A 25,435-nucleotide genomic window follows, 5' to 3' on the forward strand; every position below is an offset into this window, starting at 1 on the left:
GAACCTTAACTCTGCCAGTCGAGTACTTACCTTTAAACCGATAACTCAATCTTCTCCATAGGGTAACATTGACTGGGTTTTCCTGAAATTTCTTCCAAGTGTGCACTTTTCAAAACTTAAAATATTCACCAAAAATCAGCCGAGTAACGAAAACGAAAATACTCACCTGCTATTAGGTGAGCTCCCAGTGCTGGATCTTGGTGCCCAGCACTGACTCTGAAAAATACTTACAACTGTACTTACCAGTAACCCAATTTTCTCCCGTAGGAAATCATTGACTGTTTTTCTGTGAAATTTCTTCTAAGTGTCAATTTCTGCAAACTTTAAATATTCTTTAAAAATTCGTATAATTTCTGAAAACGTAATTACTTACCTGTTTTGGATAAAGGTCCCAGTACTGAGTCTAGGCACCCAGTACTGGATTACAAAAGTAACGAGAACATACTATACCTGCAACTTGAATTTTCTGCCATAGGGAATCTTAGACTGTTTTCTATGAAATATTTTCTGTCAACTTTTAAAATAGCAAAATATTGTCTAAAAATCATCACAGTAATTAAGTCGACTTTTATCACTTGATTCCAAGTACTGACCCAGGACTGAATCTAGGATCCAGTCCTGGAAATCCAAAAGTAATCCTAAAAGTAATCTGTTGCAAATAACTTGAAACTTCCATTGAGCTCAATGCATTATTGTGTTTAAAATGTTGTTGCCTATTGCAACCACTTGTAACTTTCTACAAAAGTCAATTGCATATTGCAAAAGTATTTATATAAAGCATCTCATTCTGAGAAAGTATATTTTAATACCTATTGTTGGTTCTAAAATAAAACAAGCATATATTTTTTGTAGATAAACCATTGGCCTAGAGTTCAGGTATTGAGTGTGTGAGACCATTTGCTGACTGAGTGTGTGCAACAAATACTTTACACTGTCCTCTGATACTGCCTTACTGCTCGACCAAGCTACCACTTTAGAGAGTAAGGTTATATCTAACTTTAGCCTCTGCCAAACCTCTGGGGACTGTGGACTCTGTACACCCTGTACCTATTTGGGAACAGTATATACAGAGCCACTTTCTCACACTGCAGTTCTCCAATATAAGTCTGTCAAGATCATTACTCAATCTACCTTGATTTGGCACAGTATAAAATAGGTCAAGAAGTCTCCTATGAAAAGATATGCAAATCTGTTCGAATCACTTTCCCTAGTCAGGGGACCCACTAGCTGGAAGGGGCAGGGAGGACCAAAATAGCTCATCGGTATAGAACACTGCATGAGCAGCTGATTTTGAGGTGGTAGAAGATAGAGTAATCCAACTGGACCGATATAAACGGTTTCCTAATGTGCAATAGCCCCTGACCACCTCTGACGCAAAAGTGTAATCTCATACCTTTGCAGAATCAGGCATGCTTTCACCTGTTCAAGCTGAACTGACATTGGTCTTCTTGGCCAGCAGGAGTTCCTCTCTTGCAGCTGTTGAGGCTAGAGAACAGAATGACGTGTATTCATTCTTTATGGTAACTCTTCTAGCCCTCCCACTCCATACTACTTTAAAACTTCCGATGTTGCAGACGAGTTCCATCATTGTGACCCATGCTATTTTTCTCAATATTGGCTGGCTCGGCATAACAAGGGATGCCTACAGGACAGCCTAAATTGTGCCGGCAAGCTTCTACAGGGAGTCACTGGCAGATAAAGAGAAACTCAGCCCTAACCTGGCTCTTCTCTCTCACTCTCACTCTCCTTTCCCTTCTGTCCCTCTACCTGTCTCTCACTCTCTAAATACTAGTATTTATGTTGTATTCACTTCCCCGTCACAATCTTTCCGACCCTACTTCCTCTCTCCCTTCAATTAGTTCAACCCTCTTTTTTACTTTAGGAAACTCCACATCTTTTTTAAAAGCCCTTCCCATATTCACACTGCTTCTTGATAAGACATTTTTTTCCTTTCTTTGAAGGATAGTGAAATTGATTTTCTTGAAACATGGTTGGTAAACCATCAATTCATTCCACCTTACTTTATCATTATCCTTACTTATGGAATGCATTTCATCATTAGGACAGCTGCAGTGTTTGCCGGGCAAGGTGGCGTGTGCCTGTTGTCCTAGTTACTGGGGAGGCAGAGGCTTGTGGATTGCTTGAGCTCAGGGGTTCTGGGCTGCACTCAGCTGTGTTGATCAGGTGTCCATGCTGCATTGGGCATCAATATGGTGTTCTAGAGGGAGCTCTAGAATTTCAGGTTGTGTAACGAGAGGTGCACCGACCCAGGCTGGAAACAGAGCAGGCCAAAGCTTCCATGCCCATTGGTAGCAGGACAGCACCTGTGAGCAGTACGTGTAAAACAGCCTGAGCAAAATAGTGAGACCTAGCCTCTCTTTTTTGACTCAAATGTGAAAGTTTTGATTTTTACAAGGTGTAATAAATTATTTTCCCAAAACCAAATCTTTGTTTTCCTTTTGATATTTTTCCAGGAAATATGATGAACATTTGAACTGGGCCACGCATTTCAGCATAGCAGACAATTCTCCAGAATTGAGACATATTGCAACAACAAGCTAGCAGGCGGAGAGGACTGAAAACTCAGTGCAACCTAGAATAAATGGCTGTGTGATTTTCAGCAAGGATGACTCAAATGCATTCTTCCTTTTAGAGCACCTGTAGGATTAAACTGATCTGTCAAGTACAAAAGCATCCTTCATAGAGCAACTTAGAAATGCGCTTGCTGGCCCTTCTGCTGCATTTCTACGTCCAGCTCTAATTCATTTTTTGATTAGCCCTCATTCTTTTCATATGTGAATGAGAAGGAGAAATTACAGGGCCCTTCACTCTTTGAGCGAAACATGAAAAGACTGAGGGCTGTGCAACTCCCAAACGTTGGAGCCTCTGGCCTGTCGATCCTCGAACCTGCTCCTGCTCCAACCCGGCATCTCTTGTGGCCAGCAACCTCACAAACCCTGGAGGACCTGGCTACCTTTTGACTCTAAACCCCTGGGACTCCCATGAGTAGAGGCTCTACTCAAATCTACTTCTAATCCCTGGCAGCAGCCCGGAACCGCGAACCCTTCACACTCTGCACCCACCAAGCCTGGCCTGTGCCAGAGTGAACAAAGACCACAAGGACGACCCCACGGCGACTGTGACCCCGAGTCCGGCACCCAAGGACCTCCCTCGACACTCCTGAAGAAGCCTGCAGCCTCAGAACCAGGTGCCCCCCCAACCGCGATCAACAGAGGGTAAGATTTCCCGACACCAAAAGGTACCCCTGCACCCGGCGCTCCGCGGCCCCCTGTGCCCAATCCCGGGGTACCTACCTATCCTCCAACTACCCAACTTACCTCTCGAAGTGGTGGTGGCACCTGAAGAATCTTCGTCCCGGAGCTTGCAGTCTTTTTCTAAACCAGAGATTTCCCATTCAAATCAATTGAGCGCCCGAATGCTCAAAAGCACCCTGCACCCAGCCGTCCGAGTGGCCCTGGCAGTGCAACCTCTACATCTATCTACTTCCCCACTTGCCCTGGATAAGTGACCAGGAGCCCAGCTCCCACAACCACGTGGCCTGCTAGTCAGCAGCCACCAACCAAGGCCCCCCTACCTCTCATAGGATAACATTGGGCCTAACTCTCTCTGCACCCGGCCGCCCTTGTGCCGCTGAGGGTGAACCAACTGTACCTACCTGACCCTGGGAGACGCCTGAGTCTATGCCCAGAACCTTAACTCTGCCAGTCGAGTACTTACCTTTAAACCGATAACTCAATCTTCTCCATAGGGTAACATTGACTGGGTTTTCCTGAAATTTCTTCCAAGTGTGCACTTTTCAAAACTTAAAATATTCACCAAAAATCAGCCGAGTAACGAAAACGAAAATACTCACCTGCTATTAGGTGAGCTCCCAGTGCTGGATCTTGGTGCCCAGCACTGACTCTGAAAAATACTTACAACTGTACTTACCAGTAACCCAATTTTCTCCCGTAGGAAATCATTGACTGTTTTTCTGTGAAATTTCTTCTAAGTGTCAATTTCTGCAAACTTTAAATATTCTTTAAAAATTCGTATAATTTCTGAAAACGTAATTACTTACCTGTTTTGGATAAAGGTCCCAGTACTGAGTCTAGGCACCCAGTACTGGATTACAAAAGTAACGAGAACATACTATACCTGCAACTTGAATTTTCTGCCATAGGGAATCTTAGACTGTTTTCTATGAAATATTTTCTGTCAACTTTTAAAATAGCAAAATATTGTCTAAAAATCATCACAGTAATTAAGTCGACTTTTATCACTTGATTCCAAGTACTGACCCAGGACTGAATCTAGGATCCAGTCCTGGAAATCCAAAAGTAATCCTAAAAGTAATCTGTTGCAAATAACTTGAAACTTCCATTGAGCTCAATGCATTATTGTGTTTAAAATGTTGTTGCCTATTGCAACCACTTGTAACTTTCTACAAAAGTCAATTGCATATTGCAAAAGTATTTATATAAAGCATCTCATTCTGAGAAAGTATATTTTAATACCTATTGTTGGTTCTAAAATAAAACAAGCATATATTTTTTGTAGATAAACCATTGGCCTAGAGTTCAGGTATTGAGTGTGTGAGACCATTTGCTGACTGAGTGTGTGCAACAAATACTTTACACTGTCCTCTGATACTGCCTTACTGCTCGACCAAGCTACCACTTTAGAGAGTAAGGTTATATCTAACTTTAGCCTCTGCCAAACCTCTGGGGACTGTGGACTCTGTACACCCTGTACCTATTTGGGAACAGTATATACAGAGCCACTTTCTCACACTGCAGTTCTCCAATATAAGTCTGTCAAGATCATTACTCAATCTACCTTGATTTGGCACAGTATAAAATAGGTCAAGAAGTCTCCTATGAAAAGATATGCAAATCTGTTCGAATCACTTTCCCTAGTCAGGGGACCCACTAGCTGGAAGGGGCAGGGAGGACCAAAATAGCTCATCGGTATAGAACACTGCATGAGCAGCTGATTTTGAGGTGGTAGAAGATAGAGTAATCCAACTGGACCGATATAAACGGTTTCCTAATGTGCAATAGCCCCTGACCACCTCTGACGCAAAAGTGTAATCTCATACCTTTGCAGAATCAGGCATGCTTTCACCTGTTCAAGCTGAACTGACATTGGTCTTCTTGGCCAGCAGGAGTTCCTCTCTTGCAGCTGTTGAGGCTAGAGAACAGAATGACGTGTATTCATTCTTTATGGTAACTCTTCTAGCCCTCCCACTCCATACTACTTTAAAACTTCCGATGTTGCAGACGAGTTCCATCATTGTGACCCATGCTATTTTTCTCAATATTGGCTGGCTCGGCATAACAAGGGATGCCTACAGGACAGCCTAAATTGTGCCGGCAAGCTTCTACAGGGAGTCACTGGCAGATAAAGAGAAACTCAGCCCTAACCTGGCTCTTCTCTCTCACTCTCACTCTCCTTTCCCTTCTGTCCCTCTACCTGTCTCTCACTCTCTAAATACTAGTATTTATGTTGTATTCACTTCCCCGTCACAATCTTTCCGACCCTACTTCCTCTCTCCCTTCAATTAGTTCAACCCTCTTTTTTACTTTAGGAAACTCCACATCTTTTTTAAAAGCCCTTCCCATATTCACACTGCTTCTTGATAAGACATTTTTTTCCTTTCTTTGAAGGATAGTGAAATTGATTTTCTTGAAACATGGTTGGTAAACCATCAATTCATTCCACCTTACTTTATCATTATCCTTACTTATGGAATGCATTTCATCATTAGGACAGCTGCAGTGTTTGCCGGGCAAGGTGGCGTGTGCCTGTTGTCCTAGTTACTGGGGAGGCAGAGGCTTGTGGATTGCTTGAGCTCAGGGGTTCTGGGCTGCACTCAGCTGTGTTGATCAGGTGTCCATGCTGCATTGGGCATCAATATGGTGTTCTAGAGGGAGCTCTAGAATTTCAGGTTGTGTAACGAGAGGTGCACCGACCCAGGCTGGAAACAGAGCAGGCCAAAGCTTCCATGCCCATTGGTAGCAGGACAGCACCTGTGAGCAGTACGTGTAAAACAGCCTGAGCAAAATAGTGAGACCTAGCCTCTCTTTTTTGACTCAAATGTGAAAGTTTTGATTTTTACAAGGTGTAATAAATTATTTTCCCAAAACCAAATCTTTGTTTTCCTTTTGATATTTTTCCAGGAAATATGATGAACATTTGAACTGGGCCACGCATTTCAGCATAGCAGACAATTCTCCAGAATTGAGACATATTGCAACAACAAGCTAGCAGGCGGAGAGGACTGAAAACTCAGTGCAACCTAGAATAAATGGCTGTGTGATTTTCAGCAAGGATGACTCAAATGCATTCTTCCTTTTAGAGCACCTGTAGGATTAAACTGATCTGTCAAGTACAAAAGCATCCTTCATAGTGCAACTTAGAAATGCGCTTGCTGGCCCATCTGCTGCATTTCTACGTCCAGCTCTAATTCATTTTTTGATTAGCCCTCATTCTTTTCATATGTGAATGAGAAGGAGAAATTACAGGGCCCTTCACTCTTTGAGCGAAACATGAAAAGACTGAGGGCTGTGCAACTCCCAAACGTTGGAGCCTCTGGCCTGTCGACCCTCGAACCTGCTCCTGCTCCAACCCGGCATCTCTTGTGGCCAGCAACCTCACAAACCCTGGAGGACCTGGCTACCTTTTGACTCTAAACCCCTGGGACTCCCATGAGTAGAGGCTCTACTCAAATCTACTTCTAATCCCTGGCAGCAGCCCGGAACCGCGAACCCTTCACACTCTGCACCCACCAAGCCTGGCCTGTGCCAGAGTGAACAAAGACCACAAGGACGACCCCACGGCGACTGTGACCCCGACTCCGGCACCCAAGGACCTCCCTCGACACTCCTGAAGAAGCCTGCAGCCTCAGAACCAGGTGCCCCCCCAACCGCGATCAACAGAGGGTAAGATTTCCCGACACCAAAAGGTACCCCTGCACCCGGCGCTCCGCGGCCCCCTGTGCCCAATCCCGGGGTACCTACCTATCCTCCAACTACCCAACTTACCTCTCGAAGTGGTGGTGGCACCTGAAGAATCTTCGTCCCCGAGCTTGCAGTCTTTTTCTAAACCAGAGATTTCCCATTCAAATCAATTGAGCGCCCGAATGCTCAAAAGCACCCTGCACCCAGCCGTCCGAGTGGCCCTGGCAGTGCAACCTCTACATCTATCTACTTCCCCACTTGCCCTGGATAAGTGACCAGGAGCCCAGCTCCCACAGCCACGTGGCCTGCTAGTCAGCAGCCACCAACCACGGCCCCCCTACCTCTCATAGGATAACATTGGGCCTAACTCTCTCTGCACCCGGCCGCCCTTGTGCCGCTGAGGGTGAACCAACTGTACCTACCTGACCCTGGGAGACGCCTGAGTCTATGCCCAGAACCTTAACTCTGCCAGTCGAGTACTTACCTTTAAACCGATAACTCAATCTTCTCCATAGGGTAACATTGACTGGGTTTTCCTGAAATTTCTTCCAAGTGTGCACTTTTCAAAACTTAAAATATTCACCAAAAATCAGCCGAGTAACGAAAACGAAAATACTCACCTGCTATTAGGTGAGCTCCCAGTGCTGGATCTTGGTGCCCAGCACTGACTCTGAAAAATACTTACAACTGTACTTACCAGTAACCCAATTTTCTCCCGTAGGAAATCATTGACTGTTTTTCTGTGAAATTTCTTCTAAGTGTCAATTTCTGCAAACTTTAAATATTCTTTAAAAATTCGTATAATTTCTGAAAACGTAATTACTTACCTGTTTTGGATAAAGGTCCCAGTACTGAGTCTAGGCACCCAGTACTGGATTACAAAAGTAACGAGAACATACTATACCTGCAACTTGAATTTTCTGCCATAGGGAATCTTAGACTGTTTTCTATGAAATATTTTCTGTCAACTTTTAAAATAGCAAAATATTGTCTAAAAATCATCACAGTAATTAAGTCGACTTTTATCACTTGATTCCAAGTACTGACCCAGGACTGAATCTAGGATCCAGTCCTGGAAATCCAAAAGTAATCCTAAAAGTAATCTGTTGCAAATAACTTGAAACTTCCATTGAGCTCAATGCATTATTGTGTTTAAAATGTTGTTGCCTATTGCAACCACTTGTAACTTTCTACAAAAGTCAATTGCATATTGCAAAAGTATTTATATAAAGCATCTCATTCTGAGAAAGTATATTTTAATACCTATTGTTGGTTCTAAAATAAAACAAGCATATATTTTTTGTAGATAAACCATTGGCCTAGAGTTCAGGTATTGAGTGTGTGAGACCATTTGCTGACTGAGTGTGTGCAACAAATACTTTACACTGTCCTCTGATACTGCCTTACTGCTCGACCAAGCTACCACTTTAGAGAGTAAGGTTATATCTAACTTTAGCCTCTGCCAAACCTCTGGGGACTGTGGACTCTGTACACCCTGTACCTATTTGGGAACAGTATATACAGAGCCACTTTCTCACACTGCAGTTCTCCAATATAAGTCTGTCAAGATCATTACTCAATCTACCTTGATTTGGCACAGTATAAAATAGGTCAAGAAGTCTCCTATGAAAAGATATGCAAATCTGTTCGAATCACTTTCCCTAGTCAGGGGACCCACTAGCTGGAAGGGGCAGGGAGGACCAAAATAGCTCATCGGTATAGAACACTGCATGAGCAGCTGATTTTGAGGTGGTAGAAGATAGAGTAATCCAACTGGACCGATATAAACGGTTTCCTAATGTGCAATAGCCCCTGACCACCTCTGACGCAAAAGTGTAATCTCATACCTTTGCAGAATCAGGCATGCTTTCACCTGTTCAAGCTGAACTGACATTGGTCTTCTTGGCCAGCAGGAGTTCCTCTCTTGCAGCTGTTGAGGCTAGAGAACAGAATGACGTGTATTCATTCTTTATGGTAACTCTTCTAGCCCTCCCACTCCATACTACTTTAAAACTTCCGATGTTGCAGACGAGTTCCATCATTGTGACCCATGCTATTTTTCTCAATATTGGCTGGCTCGGCATAACAAGGGATGCCTACAGGACAGCCTAAATTGTGCCAGCAAGCTTCTACAGGGAGTCACTGGCAGATAAAGAGAAACTCAGCCCTAACCTGGCTCTTCTCTCTCACTCTCACTCTCCTTTCCCTTCTGTCCCTCTACCTGTCTCTCACTCTCTAAATACTAGTATTTATGTTGTATTCACTTCCCCGTCACAATCTTTCCGACCCTACTTCCTCTCTCCCTTCAATCAGTTCAACCCTCTTTTTTACTTTAGGAAACTCCACATCTTTTTTAAAGGCCCTTCCCATATTCACACTGCTTCTTGATAAGACATTTTTTTCCTTTCTTTGAAGGATAGTGAAATTGACTTTCTTGAAACATGGTTGGTAAACCATCAATTCATTCCACCTTACTTTATCATTATCCTTACTTATGGAATGCATTTCATCATTAGGAAAGCTGCAGTGTTTGCCGGGCAAGGTGGCGTGTGCCTGTTGTCCTAGTTACTTGGGAGACAGAGGCTTGTGGATTGCTTGAGCTCAGGGGTTCTGGGCTGCACTCAGCTGTGTTGATCAGGTGTCCATGCTGCATTGGGCATCAATATGGTGTTCTAGAGGGAGCTCTAGAATTTCAGGTTGTGTAACGAGAGGTGCACCGACCCAGGCTGGAAACAGAGCAGGCCAAAGCTTCCATGCCCATTGGTAGCAGGACAGCACCTGTGAGCAGTACGTGTAAAACAGCCTGAGCAAAATAGTGAGACCTAGCCTCTCTTTTTTGACTCAAATGTGAAAGTTTTGATTTTTACAAGGTGTAATAAATTATTTTCCCAAAACCAAATCTTTGTTTTCCTTTTGATATTTTTCCAGGAAATATGATGAACATTTGAACTGGGCCACGCATTTCAGCATAGCAGACAATTCTCCAGAATTGAGACATATTGCAACAACAAGCTAGCAGGCGGAGAGGACTGAAAACTCAGTGCAACCTAGAATAAATGGCTGTGTGATTTTCAGCAAGGATGACTCAAATGCATTCTTCCTTTTAGAGCACCTGTAGGATTAAACTGATCTGTCAAGTACAAAAGCATCCTTCATAGAGCAACTTAGAAATGCGCTTGCTGGCCCTTCTGCTGCATTTCTACGTCCAGCTCTAATTCATTTTTTGATTAGCCCTCATTCTTTTCATATGTGAATGAGAAGGAGAAATTACAGGGCCCTTCACTCTTTGAGTGAAACATGAAAAGACTGAGGGCTGTGCAACTCCCAAACGTTGGAGCCTCTGGCCTGTCGACCCTCGAACCTGCTCCTGCTCCAACCCGGCATCTCTTGTGGCTAGCAACCTCACAAACCCTGGAGGACCTGGCTACCTTTTGACTCTAAACCCCTGGGACTCCCATGAGTAGAGGCTCTACTCAAATCTACTTCTAATCCCTGGCAGCAGCCCGGAACCGCGAACCCTTCACACTCTGCACCCACCAAGCCTGGCCTGTGCCAGAGTGAACAAAGACCACAAGGACGACCCCACGGCGACTGTGACCCCGAGTCCGGCACCCAAGGACCTCCCTCGACACTCCTGAAGAAGCCTGCAGCCTCAGAACCAGGTGCCCCCCCAACCGCGATCAACAGAGGGTAAGATTTCCCGACACCAAAAGGTACCCCTGCACCCGGCGCTCCGCGGCCCCCTGTGCCCAATCCCGGGGTACCTACCTATCCTCCAACTACCCAACTTACCTCTCGAAGTGGTGGTGGCACCTGAAGAATCTTCGTCCCCGAGCTTGCAGTCTTTTTCTAAACCAGAGATTTCCCATTCAAATCAATTGAGCGCCCGAATGCTCAAAAGCACCCTGCACCCAGCCGTCCGAGTGGCCCTGGCAGTGAAACCTCTACATCTATCTACTTCCCCACTTGCCCTGGATAAGTGACCAGGAGCCCAGCTCCCACAACCACGTGGCCTGCTAGTCAGCAGCCACCAACCAAGGCCCCCCTACCTCTCATAGGATAACATTGGGCCTAACTCTCTCTGCACCCGGCCGCCCTTGTGCCGCTGAGGGTGAACCAACTGTACCTACCTGACCCTGGGAGACGCCTGAGTCTATGCCCAGAACCTTAACTCTGCCAGTCGAGTACTTACCTTTAAACCGATAACTCAATCTTCTCCATAGGGTAACATTGACTGGTTTTTCCTGAAATTTCTTCCAAGTGTGGACTTTTCAAAACTTAAAATATTCACCAAAAATCAGCCGAGTAACGAAAAAGAAAATACTCACCTGCTATTAGGTGAGCTCCCAGTGCTGGATCTTGGTGCCCAGCACTGACTCTGAAAAATACTTACAACTGTACTTACCAGTAACCCAATTTTCTCCCATAGGAAATCATTGACTGTTTTTCTGTGAAATTTCTTCTAAGTGTCAATTTCTGCAAACTTTAAATATTCTTTAAAAATCGTATAATTTCTGAAAACGTAATTACTTACCTGTTTTGGATAAAGGTCCCAGTACTGAGTCTAGGCACCCAGTACTGGATTACAAAAGTAACGAGAACATACTATACCTGCAACTTGAATTTTCTGCCATAGGGAATCTTAGACTGTTTTCTATTAAATATTTTCTGTCAACTTTTAAAATAGCAAAATATTGTCTAAAAATCATCACAGTAATTAAGTCGACTTTTATCACTTGATTCCAAGTACTGACCCAGGACTGAATCTAGGATCCAGTCCTGGAAATCCAAAAGTAATCCTAAAAGTAATCTGTTGCAAATAACTTGAAACTTCCATTGAGCTCAATGCATTATTGTGTTTAAAATGTTGTTGCCTATTGCAACCACTTGTAACTTTCTACAAAAGTCAATTGCATATTGCAAAAGTATTTATATAAAGCATCTCATTCTGAGAAAGTATATTTTAATACCTATTGTTGGTTCTAAAATAAAACAAGCATATATTTTTTGTAGATAAACCATAGGCCTAGAGTTCAGTTATTGAGTGTGTGAGACCATTTGCTGACTGAGTGTGTGCAACAAATGCTTTACACTGTCCTCTGATACTGCCTTACTGCTCGACCAAGCTACCACTTTAGAGAGTAAGGTTATATCTAACTTTAGCCTCTGCCAAACCTCTGGGGACTGTGGACTCTGTACACCCTGTACCTATTTGGGAACAGTATATACAGAGCCACTTTCTCACACTGCAGTTCTCCAATATAGGTCTGTCAAGATCATTACTCAATCTACCTTGATTTGGCACAGTATAAAATAAGTGAAGAAGTCTCCCATGAAAAGATATGCAAATCTGTTCGAATCACTTTCCCTAGTCAGGGGACCCACTAGCTGGAAGGGGCAGGGAGGACCAAAATAGCTCATCGGTATAGAACACTGCATGAGCAGCTGATTTTGAGGTGGTAGAAGATAGAGTAATCCAACTGGACCTCAATAAACGGTTTCCTAATGTGCAATAGCCCCTGACCACCTCTGACGCAAAAGTGTAATCTCATACCTTTGCAGAATCAGGCATGCTTTCACCTGTTCAAGCTGAACTGACATTGGTCTTCTTGGCCAGCAGGAGTTCCTCTCTTGCAGCTGTTGAGGCTAGAGAACAGAATGACGTGTATTCATTCTTTATGGTAACTCTTCTAGCCCTCCCACTCCATACTACTTTAAAACTTCCGATGTTGCAGACGAGTTCCATCATTGTGACCCATGCTATTTTTCTCAATATTGGCTGGCTCGGCATAACAAGGGATGCCTACAGGACAGCCTAAATTGTGCCGGCAAGCTTCTACAGGGAGTCACTGGCAGATAAAGAGAAACTCAGCCCTAACCTGGCTCTTCTCTCTCACTCTCACTCTCCTTTCCCTTCTGTCCCTCTACCTGTCTCTCACTCTCTAAATACTAGTATTTATGTTGTATTCACTTCCCCGTCACAATCTTTCCGACCCTACTTCCTCTCTCCCTTCAATCAGTTCAACCCTCTTTTTTACTTTAGGAAACTCCACATCTTTTTTAAAGGCCCTTCCCATATTCACACTGCTTCTTGATAAGACATTTTTTTCCTTTCTTTGAAGGATAGTGAAATTGATTTTCTTGAAACATGGTTGGTAAACCATCAATTCATTCCACCTTACTTTATCATTATCCTTACTTATGGAATGCATTTCATCATTAGGACAGCTGCAGTGTTTGCCGGGCAAGGTGGCGTGTGCCTGTTGTCCTAGTTACTGGGGAGGCAGAGGCTTGTGGATTGCTTGAGCTCAGGGGTTCTGGGCTGCACTCAGCTGTGTTGATCAGGTGTCCATGCTGCATTGGGCATCAATATGGTGTTCTAGAGGGAGCTCTAGAATTTCAGGTTGTGTAACGAGAGGTGCACCGACCCAGGCTGGAAACAGAGCAGGCCAAAGCTTCCATGCCCATTGGTAGCAGGACAGCACCTGTTAGCAGTACGTGTAAAACAGCCTGAGCAAAATAGTGAGACCTAGCCTCTCTTTTTTGACTCAAATGTGAAAGTTTTGATTTTTACAAGGTGTAATAAATTATTTTCCGAAAACCAAATCTTTGTTTTCCTTTTGATATTTTTCCAGGAAATATGATGAACATTTGAACTGGGCCACGCATTTCAGCATAGCAGACAATTCTCCAGAATTGAGACATATTGCAACAACAAGCTAGCAGGCGGAGAGGACTGAAAACTCAGTGCAACCTAGAATAAATGGCTGTGTGATTTTCAGCAAGGATGACTCAAATGCATTCTTCCTTTTAGAGCACCTGTAGGATTAAACTGATCTGTCAAGTACAAAAGCATCCTTCATAGTGCAACTTAGAAATGCGCTTGCTGGCCCATCTGCTGCATTTCTACGTCCAGCTCTAATTCATTTTTTGATTAGCCCTCATTCTTTTCATATGTGAATGAGAAGGAGAAATTACAGGGCCCTTCACTCTTTGAGCGAAACATGAAAAGACTGAGGGCTGTGCAACTCCCAAACGTTGGAGCCTCTGGCCTGTCGACCCTCGAACCTGCTCCTGCTCCAACCCGGCATCTCTTGTGGCCAGCAACCTCACAAACCCTGGAGGACCTGGCTACCTTTTGACTCTAAACCCCTGGGACTCCCATGAGTAGAGGCTCTACTCAAATCTACTTCTAATCCCTGGCAGCAGCCCGGAACCGCGAACCCTTCACACTCTGCACCCACCAAGCCTGGCCTGTGCCAGAGTGAACAAAGACCACAAGGACGACCCCACGGCGACTGTGACCCCGAGTCCGGCACCCAAGGACCTCCCTCGACACTCCTGAAGAAGCCTGCAGCCTCAGAACCAGGTGCCCCCCCAACCGCGATCAACAGAGGGTAAGATTTCCCGACACCAAAAGGTACCCCTGCACCCGGCGCTCCGCGGCCCCCTGTGCCCAATCCCGGGGTACCTACCTATCCTCCAACTACCCAACTTACCTCTCGAAGTGGTGGTGGCACCTGAAGAATCTTCGTCCCCGAGCTTGCAGTCTTTTTCTAAACCAGAGATTTCCCATTCAAATCAATTGAGCGCCCGAATGCTCAAAAGCACCCTGCACCCAGCCGTCCGAGTGGCCCTGGCAGTGCAACCTCTACATCTATCTACTTCCCCACTTGCCCTGGATAAGTGACCAGGAGCCCAGCTCCCACAGCCACGTGGCCTGCTAGTCAGCAGCCACCAACCACGGCCCCCCTACCTCTCATAGGATAACATTGGGCCTAACTCTCTCTGCACCCGGCCGCCCTTGTGCCGCTGAGGGTGAACCAACTGTACCTACCTGACCCTGGGAGACGCCTGAGTCTATGCCCAGAACCTTAACTCTGCCAGTCGAGTACTTACCTTTAAACCGATAACTCAATCTTCTCCATAGGGTAACATTGACTGGGTTTTCCTGAAATTTCTTCCAAGTGTGCACTTTTCAAAACTTAAAATATTCACCAAAAATCAGCCGAGTAACGAAAACGAAAATACTCACCTGCTATTAGGTGAGCTCCCAGTGCTGGATCTTGGTGCCCAGCACTGACTCTGAAAAATACTTACAACTGTACTTACCAGTAACCCAATTTTCTCCCGTAGGAAATCATTGACTGTTTTTCTGTGAAATTTCTTCTAAGTGTCAATTTCTGCAAACTTTAAATATTCTTTAAAAATTCGTATAATTTCTGAAAACGTAATTACTTACCTGTTTTGGATAAAGGTCCCAGTACTGAGTCTAGGCACCCAGTACTGGATTACAAAAGTAACGAGAACATACTATACCTGCAACTTGAATTTTCTGCCATAGGGAATCTTAGACTGTTTTCTATGAAATATTTTCTGTCAACTTTTAAAATAGCAAAATATTGTCTAAAAATCATCACAGTAATTAAGTCGACTTTTATCACTTGATTCCAAGTACTGACCCAGGACTGAATCTAGGATCCAGTCCTGGAAATCCAAAAGTAATCCTAAAAGTAATCTGTTGCAAATAACTTGAAACTTCCATTGAGCTCAATGCATTATTGTGTTTAAAATGTTGTTGCCTATTGCAACCACTTGTAACTTTCTACAAAAGTCAATTGCATATTGCAAAAGTATTTATATAAAGCATCTCATTCTGAGAAAGTATATTTTAATACCTATTGTTGGTTCTAAAATAAAACAAGCATATATTTTTTGTAGATAAACCATTGGCCTAGAGTTCAGGTATTGAGTGTGTGAGACCATTTGCTGACTGAGTGTGTGCAACAAATACTTTACACTGTCCTCTGATACTGCCTTACTGCTCGACCAAGCTACCACTTTAGAGAGTAAGGTTATATCTAACTTTAGCCTCTGCCAAACCTCTGGGGACTGTGGACTCTGTACACCCTGTACCTATTTGGGAACAGTATATACAGAGCCACTTTCTCACACTGCAGTTCTCCAATATAAGTCTGTCAAGATCATTACTCAATCTACCTTGATTTGGCACAGTATAAAATAGGTCAAGAAGTCTCCTATGAAAAGATATGCAAATCTGTTCGAATCACTTTCCCTAGTCAGGGGACCCACTAGCTGGAAGGGGCAGGGAGGACCAAAATAGCTCATCGGTATAGAACACTGCATGAGCAGCTGATTTTGAGGTGGTAGAAGATAGAGTAATCCAACTGGACCGATATAAACGGTTTCCTAATGTGCAATAGCCCCTGACCACCTCTGACGCAAAAGTGTAATCTCATACCTTTGCAGAATCAGGCATGCTTTCACCTGTTCAAGCTGAACTGACATTGGTCTTCTTGGCCAGCAGGAGTTCCTCTCTTGCAGCTGTTGAGGCTAGAGAACAGAATGACGTGTATTCATTCTTTATGGTAACTCTTCTAGCCCTCCCACTCCATACTACTTTAAAACTTCCGATGTTGCAGACGAGTTCCATCATTGTGACCCATGCTATTTTTCTCAATATTGGCTGGCTCGGCATAACAAGGGATGCCTACAGGACAGCCTAAATTGTGCCAGCAAGCTTCTACAGGGAGTCACTGGCAGATAAAGAGAAACTCAGCCCTAACCTGGCTCTTCTCTCTCACTCTCACTCTCCTTTCCCTTCTGTCCCTCTACCTGTCTCTCACTCTCTAAATACTAGTATTTATGTTGTATTCACTTCCCCGTCACAATCTTTCCGACCCTACTTCCTCTCTCCCTTCAATCAGTTCAACCCTCTTTTTTACTTTAGGAAACTCCACATCTTTTTTAAAGGCCCTTCCCATATTCACACTGCTTCTTGATAAGACATTTTTTTCCTTTCTTTGAAGGATAGTGAAATTGACTTTCTTGAAACATGGTTGGTAAACCATCAATTCATTCCACCTTACTTTATCATTATCCTTACTTATGGAATGCATTTCATCATTAGGAAAGCTGCAGTGTTTGCCGGGCAAGGTGGCGTGTGCCTGTTGTCCTAGTTACTTGGGAGACAGAGGCTTGTGGATTGCTTGAGCTCAGGGGTTCTGGGCTGCACTCAGCTGTGTTGATCAGGTGTCCATGCTGCATTGGGCATCAATATGGTGTTCTAGAGGGAGCTCTAGAATTTCAGGTTGTGTAACGAGAGGTGCACCGACCCAGGCTGGAAACAGAGCAGGCCAAAGCTACCATGCCCATTGGTAGCAGGACAGCACCTGTGAGCAGTACGTGTAAAACAGCCTGAGCAAAATAGTGAGACCTAGCCTCTCTTTTTTGACTCAAATGTGAAAGTTTTGATTTTTACAAGGTGTAATAAATTATTTTCCCAAAACCAAATCTTTGTTTTCCTTTTGATATTTTTCCAGGAAATATGATGAACATTTGAACTGGGCCACGCATTTCAGCATAGCAGACAATTCTCCAGAATTGAGACATATTGCAACAACAAGCTAGCAGGCGGAGAGGACTGAAAACTCAGTGCAACCTAGAATAAATGGCTGTGTGATTTTCAGCAAGGATGACTCAAATGCATTCTTCCTTTTAGAGCACCTGTAGGATTAAACTGATCTGTCAAGTACAAAAGCATCCTTCATAGAGCAACTTAGAAATGCGCTTGCTGGCCCTTCTGCTGCATTTCTACGTCCAGCTCTAATTCATTTTTTGATTAGCCCTCATTCTTTTCATATGTGAATGAGAAGGAGAAATTACAGGGCCCTTCACTCTTTGAGTGAAACATGAAAAGACTGAGGGCTGTGCAACTCCCAAACGTTGGAGCCTCTGGCCTGTCGACCCTCGAACCTGCTCCTGCTCCAACCCGGCATCTCTTGTGGCTAGCAACCTCACAAACCCTGGAGGACCTGGCTACCTTTTGACTCTAAACCCCTGGGACTCCCATGAGTAGAGGCTCTACTCAAATCTACTTCTAATCCCTGGCAGCAGCCCGGAACCGCGAACCCTTCACACTCTGCACCCACCAAGCCTGGCCTGTGCCAGAGTGAACAAAGACCACAAGGACGACCCCACGGCGACTGTGACCCCGAGTCCGGCACCCAAGGACCTCCCTCGACACTCCTGAAGAAGCCTGCAGCCTCAGAACCAGGTGCCCCCCCAACCGCGATCAACAGAGGGTAAGATTTCCCGACACCAAAAGGTACCCCTGCACCCGGCGCTCCGCGGCCCCCTGTGCCCAATCCCGGGGTACCTACCTATCCTCCAACTACCCAACTTACCTCTCGAAGTGGTGGTGGCACCTGAAGAATCTTCGTCCCCGAGCTTGCAGTCTTTTTCTAAACCAGAGATTTCCCATTCAAATCAATTGAGCGCCCGAATGCTCAAAAGCACCCTGCACCCAGCCGTCCGAGTGGCCCTGGCAGTGCAACCTCTACATCTATCTACTTCCCCACTTGCCCTGGATAAGTGACCAGGAGCCCAGCTCCCACAACCACGTGGCCTGCTAGTCAGCAGCCACCAACCAAGGCCCCCCTACCTCTCATAGGATAACATTGGGCCTAACTCTCTCTGCACCCGGCCGCCCTTGTGCCGCTGAGGGTGAACCAACTGTACCTACCTGACCCTGGGAGACGCCTGAGTCTATGCCCAGAACCTTAACTCTGCCAGTCGAGTACTTACCTTTAAACCGATAACTCAATCTTCTCCATAGGGTAACATTGACTGGTTTTTCCTGAAATTTCTTCCAAGTGTGGACTTTTCAAAACTTAAAATATTCACCAAAAATCAGCCGAGTAACGAAAAAGAAAATACTCACCTGCTATTAGGTGAGCTCCCAGTGCTGGATCTTGGTGCCCAGCACTGACTCTGAAAAATACTTACAACTGTACTTACCAGTAACCCAATTTTCTCCCATAGGAAATCATTGACTGTTTTTCTGTGAAATTTCTTCTAAGTGTCAATTTCTGCAAACTTTAAATATTCTTTAAAAATCGTATAATTTCTGAAAACGTAATTACTTACCTGTTTTGGATAAAGGTCCCAGTACTGAGTCTAGGCACCCAGTACTGGATTACAAAAGTAACGAGAACATACTATACCTGCAACTTGAATTTTCTGCCATAGGGAATCTTAGACTGTTTTCTATTAAATATTTTCTGTCAACTTTTAAAATAGCAAAATATTGTCTAAAAATCATCACAGTAATTAAGTCGACTTTTATCACTTGATTCCAAGTACTGACCCAGGACTGAATCTAGGATCCAGTCCTGGAAATCCAAAAGTAATCCTAAAAGTAATCTGTTGCAAATAACTTGAAACTTCCATTGAGCTCAATGCATTATTGTGTTTAAAATGTTGTTGCCTATTGCAACCACTTGTAACTTTCTACAAAAGTCAATTGCATATTGCAAAAGTATTTATATAAAGCATCTCATTCTGAGAAAGTATATTTTAATACCTATTGTTGGTTCTAAAATAAAACAAGCATATATTTTTTGTAGATAAACCATAGGCCTAGAGTTCAGTTATTGAGTGTGTGAGACCATTTGCTGACTGAGTGTGTGCAACAAATGCTTTACACTGTCCTCTGATACTGCCTTACTGCTCGACCAAGCTACCACTTTAGAGAGTAAGGTTATATCTAACTTTAGCCTCTGCCAAACCTCTGGGGACTGTGGACTCTGTACACCCTGTACCTATTTGGGAACAGTATATACAGAGCCACTTTCTCACACTGCAGTTCTCCAATATAGGTCTGTCAAGATCATTACTCAATCTACCTTGATTTGGCACAGTATAAAATAAGTGAAGAAGTCTCCCATGAAAAGATATGCAAATCTGTTCGAATCACTTTCCCTAGTCAGGGGACCCACTAGCTGGAAGGGGCAGGGAGGACCAAAATAGCTCATCGGTATAGAACACTGCATGAGCAGCTGATTTTGAGGTGGTAGAAGATAGAGTAATCCAACTGGACCTCAATAAACGGTTTCCTAATGTGCAATAGCCCCTGACCACCTCTGACGCAAAAGTGTAATCTCATACCTTTGCAGAATCAGGCATGCTTTCACCTGTTCAAGCTGAACTGACATTGGTCTTCTTGGCCAGCAGGAGTTCCTCTCTTGCAGCTGTTGAGGCTAGAGAACAGAATGACGTGTATTCATTCTTTATGGTAACTCTTCTAGCCCTCCCACTCCATACTACTTTAAAACTTCCGATGTTGCAGACGAGTTCCATCATTGTGACCCATGCTATTTTTCTCAATATTGGCTGGCTCGGCATAACAAGGGATGCCTACAGGACAGCCTAAATTGTGCCGGCAAGCTTCTACAGGGAGTCACTGGCAGATAAAGAGAAACTCAGCCCTAACCTGGCTCTTCTCTCTCACTCTCACTCTCCTTTCCCTTCTGTCCCTCTACCTGTCTCTCACTCTCTAAATACTAGTATTTATGTTGTATTCACTTCCCCGTCACAATCTTTCCGACCCTACTTCCTCTCTCCCTTCAATCAGTTCAACCCTCTTTTTTACTTTAGGAAACTCCACATCTTTTTTAAAGGCCCTTCCCATATTCACACTGCTTCTTGATAAGACATTTTTTTCCTTTCTTTGAAGGATAGTGAAATTGATTTTCTTGAAACATGGTTGGTAAACCATCAATTCATTCCACCTTACTTTATCATTATCCTTACTTATGGAATGCATTTCATCATTAGGACAGCTGCAGTGTTTGCCGGGCAAGGTGGCGTGTGCCTGTTGTCCTAGTTACTGGGGAGGCAGAGGCTTGTGGATTGCTTGAGCTCAGGGGTTCTGGGCTGCACTCAGCTGTGTTGATCAGGTGTCCATGCTGCATTGGGCATCAATATGGTGTTCTAGAGGGAGCTCTAGAATATCAGGTTGTGTAACGAGAGGTGCACCGACCCAGGCTGGAAACAGAGCAGGCCAAAGCTTCCATGCCCATTGGTAGCAGGACAGCACCTGTGAGCAGTACGTGTAAAACAGCCTGAGCAAAATAGTGAGACCTAGCCTCTCTTTTTTGACTCAAATGTGAAAGTTTTGATTTTTACAAGGTGTAATAAATTATTTTCCGAAAACCAAATCTTTGTTTTCCTTTTGATATTTTTCCAGGAAATATGATGAACATTTGAACTGGGCCACGCATTTCAGCATAGCAGACAATTCTCCAGAATTGAGACATATTGCAACAACAAGCTAGCAGGCGGAGAGGACTGAAAACTCAGTGCAACCTAGAATAAATGGCTGTGTGATTTTCAGCAAGGATGACTCAAATGCATTCTTCCTTTTAGAGCACCTGTAGGATTAAACTGATCTGTCAAGTACAAAAGCATCCTTCATAGTGCAACTTAGAAATGCGCTTGCTGGCCCATCTGCTGCATTTCTACGTCCAGCTCTAATTCATTTTTTGATTAGCCCTCATTCTTTTCATATGTGAATGAGAAGGAGAAATTACAGGGCCCTTCACTCTTTGAGCGAAACATGAAAAGGCTGAGGGCTGTGCAACTCCCAAACGTTGGAGCCTCTGGCCTGTCGACCCTCGAACCTGCTCCTGCTCCAACCCGGCATCTCTTGTGGCCAGCAACCTCACAAACCCTGGAGGACCTGGCTACCTTTTGACTCTAAACCCCTGGGACTCCCATGAGTAGAGGCTCTACTCAAATCTACTTCTAATCCCTGGCAGCAGCCCGGAACCGCGAACCCTTCACACTCTGCACCCACCAAGCCTGGCCTGTGCCAGAGTGAACAAAGACCACAAGGACGACCCCACGGCGACTGTGACCCCGAGTCCGGCACCCAAGGACCTCCCTCGACACTCCTGAAGAAGCCTGCAGCCTCAGAACCAGGTGCCCCCCCAACCGCGATCAACAGAGGGTAAGATTTCCCGACACCAAAAGGTACCCCTGCACCCGGCGCTCCGCGGCCCCCTGTGCCCAATCCCGGGGTACCTACCTATCCTCCAACTACCCAACTTACCTCTCGAAGTGGTGGTGGCACCTGAAGAATCTTCGTCCCCGAGCTTGCAGTCTTTTTCTAAACCAGAGATTTCCCATTCAAATCAATTGAGCGCCCGAATGCTCAAAAGCACCCTGCACCCAGCCGTCCGAGTGGCCCTGGCAGTGCAACCTCTACATCTATCTACTTCCCCACTTGCCCTGGATAAGTGACCAGGAGCCCAGCTCCCACAGCCACGTGGCCTGCTAGTCAGCAGCCACCAACCACGGCCCCCCTACCTCTCATAGGATAACATTGGGCCTAACTCTCTCTGCACCCGGCCGCCCTTGTGCCGCTGAGGGTGAACCAACTGTACCTACCTGACCCTGGGAGACGCCTGAGTCTATGCCCAGAACCTTAACTCTGCCAGTCGAGTACTTACCTTTAAACCGATAACTCAATCTTCTCCATAGGGTAACATTGACTGGGTTTTCCTGAAATTTCTTCCAAGTGTGCACTTTTCAAAACTTAAAATATTCACCAAAAATCAGCCGAGTAACGAAAACGAAAATACTCACCTGCTATTAGGTGAGCTCCCAGTGCTGGATCTTGGTGCCCAGCACTGACTCTGAAAAATACTTACAACTGTACTTACCAGTAACCCAATTTTCTCCCGTAGGAAATCATTGACTGTTTTTCTGTGAAATTTCTTCTAAGTGTCAATTTCTGCAAACTTTAAATATTCTTTAAAAATTCGTATAATTTCTGAAAACGTAATTACTTACCTGTTTTGGATAAAGGTCCCAGTACTGAGTCTAGGCACCCAGTACTGGATTACAAAAGTAACGAGAACATACTATACCTGCAACTTGAATTTTCTGCCATAGGGAATCTTAGACTGTTTTCTATGAAATATTTTCTGTCAACTTTTAAAATAGCAAAATATTGTCTAAAAATCATCACAGTAATTAAGTCGACTTTTATCACTTGATTCCAAGTACTGACCCAGGACTGAATCTAGGATCCAGTCCTGGAAATCCAAAAGTAATCCTAAAAGTAATCTGTTGCAAATAACTTGAAACTTCCATTGAGCTCAATGCATTATTGTGTTTAAAATGTTGTTGCCTATTGCAACCACTTGTAACTTTCTACAAAAGTCAATTGCATATTGCAAAAGTATTTATATAAAGCATCTCATTCTGAGAAAGTATATTTTAATACCTATTGTTGGTTCTAAAATAAAACAAGCATATATTTTTTGTAGATAAACCATTGGCCTAGAGTTCAGGTATTGAGTGTGTGAGACCATTTGCTGACTGAGTGTGTGCAACAAATGCTTTACACTGTCCTCTGATACTGCCTTACTGCTCGACCAAGCTACCACTTTAGAGAGTAAGGTTATATCTAACTTTAGCCTCTGCCAAACCTCTGGGGACTGTGGACTCTGTACACCCTGTAGCTATTTGGGAACAGTATATACAGAGCCACTTTCTCACACTGCAGTTCTCCAATATAGGTCTGTCAAGATCATTACTCAATCTACCTTGATTTGGCACAGTATAAAATAGGTCAAGAAGTCTCCTATGAAAAGATATGCAAATCTGTTCGAATCACTTTCCCTAGTCAGGGGACCCACTAGCTGGAAGGGGCAGGGAGGACCAAAATAGCTCATCGGTATAGAACACTGCATGAGCAGCTGATTTTGAGGTGGTAGAAGATAGAGTAATCCAACTGGACCTATATAAACGGTTTCCTAATGTGCAATAGCCCCTGACCACCTCTGACGCAAAAGTGTAATCTCATACCTTTGCAGAATCAGGCATGCTTTCACCTGTTCAAGCTGAACTGACATTGGTCTTCTTGGCCAGCAGGAGTTCCTCTCTTGCAGCTGTTGAGGCTAGAGAACAGAATGACGTGTATTCATTCTTTATGGTAACTCTTCTAGCCCTCCCACTCCATACTACTTTAAAACTTCCGATGTTGCAGACGAGTTCCATCATTGTGACCCATGCTATTTTTCTCAATATTGGCTGGCTCGGCATAACAAGGGAAGCCTACAGGACAGCCTAAATTGTGCCGGCAAGCTTCTACAGGGAGTCACTGCCAGATAAAGAGAAACTCAGCCCTAACCTGGCTCTTCTCTCTCACTCTCATTCTCCTTTCCCTTCTGTCCCTCTACCTGTCTCTCACTCTCTAAATACTAGTATTTATGTTGTATTCACTTCCCCGTCACAATCTTTCCGACCCTACTTCCTCTCTCCCTTCAATCAGTTCAACCCTCTTTTTTACTTTAGGAAACTCCACATCTTTTTTAAAGGCCCTTCCCATATTCACACTGCTTCTTGATAAGACATTTTTTTCCTTTCTTTGAAGGATAGTGAAATTGATTTTCTTGAAACATGGTTGGTAAACCATCAATTCATTCCACCTTACTTTATCATTATCCTTACTTATGGAATGCATTTCATCATTAGGACAGCTGCAGTGTTTGCCGGGCAAGGTGGCGTGTGCCTGTTGTCCTAGTTACTTAGGAGGCAGAGGCTTGTGGATTGCTTGAGCTCAGGGTTTCTGGGCTGCACTCAGCTGTGTTGATCAGGTGTCCATGCTGCATTGGGCATCAATATGGTGTTCTAGAGGGAGCTCTAGAATTTCAGGTTGTGTAACGAGAGGTGCACCGACCCAGGCTGGAAACAGAGCAGGCCAAAGCTTCCATGCCCATTGGTAGCAGGACAGCACCTGTGAGCAGTACGTGTAAAACAGCCTGAGCAAAATAGTGAGACCTAGCCTCTCTTTTTTGACTCAAATGTGAAAGTTTTGATTTTTACAAGGTGTAATAAATTATTTTCCCAAAACCAAATCTTTGTTTTCCTTTTGATATTTTTCCAGGAAATATGATGAACATTTGAACTGGGCCACGCATTTCAGCATAGCAGACAATTCTCCAGAATTGAGACATATTGCAACAACAAGCTAGCAGGCGGAGAGGACTGAAAACTCAGTGCAACCTAGAATAAATGGCTGTGTGATTTTCAGCAAGGATGACTCAAATGCATTCTTCCTTTTAGAGCACCTGTAGGATTAAACTGATCTGTCAAGTACAAAAGCATCCTTCATAGTGCAACTTAGAAATGCGCTTGCTGGCCCATCTGCTGCATTTCTACGTCCAGCTCTAATTCATTTTTTGATTAGCCCTCATTCTTTTCATATGTGAATGAGAAGGAGAAATTACAGGGCCCTTCACTCTTTGAGCGAAACATGAAAAGACTGAGGGCTGTGCAACTCCCAAACGTTGGAGCCTCTGGCCTGTCGACCCTCGAACCTGCTCCTGCTCCAACCCGGCATCTCTTGTGGCCAGCAACCTCACAAACCCTGGAGGACCTGGCTACCTTTTGACTCTAAACCCCTGGGACTCCCATGAGTAGAGGCTCTACTCAAATCTACTTCTAATCCCTGGCAGCAGCCCGGAACCGCGAACCCTTCACACTCTGCACCCACCAAGCCTGGCCTGTGCCAGAGTGAACAAAGACCACAAGGACGACCCCATGGCGACTGTGACCCCGAGTCCGGCACCCAAGGACCTCCCTCGACACTCCTGAAGAAG

General features: G+C 44.4%; 7 non-coding genes across 7 annotated transcripts; all 7 read left to right on the forward strand.

The window, feature by feature from the left end:
- Positions 1-2,078: 2,078 nt before the first annotated feature.
- On the forward strand, positions 2,079-2,378 carry LOC146854693 (signal recognition particle RNA). The gene has a single exon (XR_014959112.1).
- Positions 2,379-5,786: 3,408 nt separating this feature from the next.
- LOC146854694 (signal recognition particle RNA) lies at positions 5,787-6,086 on the forward strand. Its single transcript, XR_014959113.1, has one exon.
- A 3,408-nt stretch (positions 6,087-9,494) lies between these two features.
- LOC146854695 (signal recognition particle RNA) lies at positions 9,495-9,794 on the forward strand. The gene has a single exon (XR_014959305.1).
- Positions 9,795-13,201: 3,407 nt separating this feature from the next.
- Positions 13,202-13,501, forward strand: LOC146854696 (signal recognition particle RNA). Its single transcript, XR_014959188.1, has one exon.
- Positions 13,502-16,909: 3,408 nt separating this feature from the next.
- On the forward strand, positions 16,910-17,209 carry LOC146854697 (signal recognition particle RNA). The gene has a single exon (XR_014981601.1).
- A 3,407-nt stretch (positions 17,210-20,616) lies between these two features.
- Positions 20,617-20,916, forward strand: LOC146854698 (signal recognition particle RNA). Its single transcript, XR_014959047.1, has one exon.
- Positions 20,917-24,324: 3,408 nt separating this feature from the next.
- Positions 24,325-24,624, forward strand: LOC146854699 (signal recognition particle RNA). Its single transcript, XR_014959126.1, has one exon.
- The last annotated feature ends 811 nt before the right edge of the window (positions 24,625-25,435 follow it).

The sequence above is a fragment of the Triturus cristatus genome, chromosome 4_1, assembly GCF_964204655.1.
Source record: "Triturus cristatus chromosome 4_1, aTriCri1.1, whole genome shotgun sequence".
Classification (NCBI taxonomy): Eukaryota; Metazoa; Chordata; class Amphibia; order Caudata; family Salamandridae; genus Triturus; species Triturus cristatus.